Here is a 2,352-nt window from a genome sequence, read left to right as displayed (position 1 = left end):
AGAAAGTCCCATAATGTTTGGACTTTTATTTACACAAAGTTGTTCTGTAGTTATTTAAAAAGCAGTTAAATAACAGCTACATGACACATTTGGATCAGTTTTAAGGAAATATATGTTGTTTTCAATCTCTGCACTTGGCCGTTATCGGGTTTGCAGCAGATACTTAAAATCAGAGTATCGAAATCAATATCGGAACTCAAAAACCTGGATCAGGTCATCCATAGAACATTGGATTACACAGATATAAAGCCAGATATAAAAGAAAGTAATGTGATTTATTGTTGGAAATTACATTTTATTGTCTAAATAAAGAGTGCTTTTAATAGTGTGGCTATACCGGCTTGTCAAAGCCTGATCTCGTCAGGTCTCAGAAGCTAAGCAGGGCTGGGCTTGGTTAGTACTTGGATGGAAGACCACTGGGAATTCCAGGTGCCACAGTGGGGCGCCAGTGGCAAAAACTGAAAAACTGTTGTCATGTCCTTAGACAAGACACTTCATCCACATGGCCTAGTATGAAAGTGGTGTGTGCGTGAGTGATGATGGTGGTTGGAGGGGCAGATGGCTCAGATTAGCAGCCTCACTTCCGTCAGTCTGCCCCAGGGCAGCTGTGGCTACCACCACTGAGGGTTGAGTGAATGAATAATGAACTGTAAAGCACTTTGGGTATCTTGAAAGGCACTATACAAATGCAACAATTAATTATAATCGGTGGTATCGGAATTAGTATTGAGTATCAAGTCTATTCCTTAATATCAAAATCAAAGTTTTGTGAGTATTGTGACAACATTAGTTAGTAAACCAAACCTAAAATCTATCTTGCATTTATTCAATTACAGGTATTTTTATTGCTCAAAAATACCTGCATGACTGTGAGCGGGGTCGCCTCTCCACAGATCTAGTTAAACGTCATACTGTGGAACATTCCAACTAAAGCAATAACATCTCCACAGAGATGAATATAGTGCACACAGCAACAAAAGAATGCTGGATCCTTTATTTAAAAGAAAAAACACCAACATATTACATTTCATAGGCCCACTGATTTATCAATGTAGTCTCCTTTCTACACAGCCAGCTTCAAGACTACATTTCCCATTATAACTGCATACTGCGTCCCAGCTTCTACTTATCTCCTCGTCTGGCTGCCACACTCCCTCAGTTCTCCTCGCGGTGTTGAAGGGAGCGCGGGCTGAACTCCGTGTTGAGTTCAGCTGCAGTAAACATCTAGTGAAGAGCTCTGAATATGAATGAGTCCACAGTGGTACGTCAACACTGAGTGACAGGCACAATAGCCACGCTGACAAGATGGTGATGTGTTGCCGGCTACGCATTTGGTGACACTTCAAGTACTTCTCCCTATCAGCTCCAGAGATAAAGAAAAAAAAAACTGAGTGTCCCCCATGCTTTCCCCTGCCCTATCATACCACAGCATGCATTCATACATGCAGAGATCCATGACAAAACAGACTGTGGTATGTAAGATTTTGTTATAGTAAATATGTTTAGTGTTTGTTAGAGGCACACTGGAGCACTTATTTCCTCCTCAGTGTCGAAATCGAGGTTGCAGAGTTCAGAATGTCTCACTGTCATTCTTAGTTAGTATAAAGGGAAGATTTAAGGGGAAGATTGCGTAATTAGTGTCCAATTTCATTCAGACTGCTTTCATGGACTTTGTTAACTATATAACACCTGAACCTTGAATAATTGCTAAGTTTCAGATGACGAAACAACACTTTATAGGCCAATAATATATAAAGGGTCCATATTGTGCTATGTTCTGATCTATGATATAATCTTGTTTCCTCGTCAGAAACATACCTGGAGTTGTGTTTTGTTTCATTCACACATGTTTAACACACAAACCATGGATATTTAGGCCAAATTGTTCTCTCAAACAAAAAAAACAACACTCTGTTCCACCTTGGGAAGTCATGTTGTAATACAGGATGTGCTCCACTGTGTTTTTAAATTGAATACATCTTCACTAGAAACAGTTGTATAATTTTAGCCCTGGAATTGTGTCTACAGAACAAAAAGGTAAAAAGTAGCTGTTATCTTGAAAAGTACCTCTTCATAACATAACAAGGTGGAACAGAGTATTTTAAGGTTTGGAGATGTAGACAGACTAATAATAAAGTATTACTCAAATGTGTGAAGGAAACAAAACACAACTCCAGGCAGGCTATGTTCTGGATGAGCTAACAACATTATAACAAGGCTTAAAGCTCTCAAGAATCAATTTTGTGCAATATAAGACCTTTAAATTGTAGATTTTTGTTGTAATACAGTGAATTCTTGGGTCAAGTTACTACAATTCATAATTCAACATGCCAAAGCACAACGTAATCAATC

General features: G+C 38.8%; 1 pseudogene; it reads left to right on the top strand.

Annotated features, from left to right (window-relative positions):
- Window positions 1–323: 323 nt before the first annotated feature.
- LOC129408192 (5S ribosomal RNA) lies at window positions 324–441 on the top strand (annotated as a pseudogene).
- Window positions 442–2,352: the final 1,911 nt, after the last annotated feature.

The sequence above is a fragment of the Boleophthalmus pectinirostris genome, unplaced genomic scaffold (genome assembly GCF_026225935.1).
Source record: "Boleophthalmus pectinirostris isolate CB_2022bp ecotype Guang Dong unplaced genomic scaffold, ASM2622593v1 HiC_scaffold_15, whole genome shotgun sequence".
NCBI classification, from domain to species: Eukaryota; Metazoa; Chordata; class Actinopteri; order Gobiiformes; family Gobiidae; genus Boleophthalmus; species Boleophthalmus pectinirostris.
Note: the sequence above shows the minus strand (reverse complement) of the source record. Positions and strands in the feature narration are given on the sequence as shown.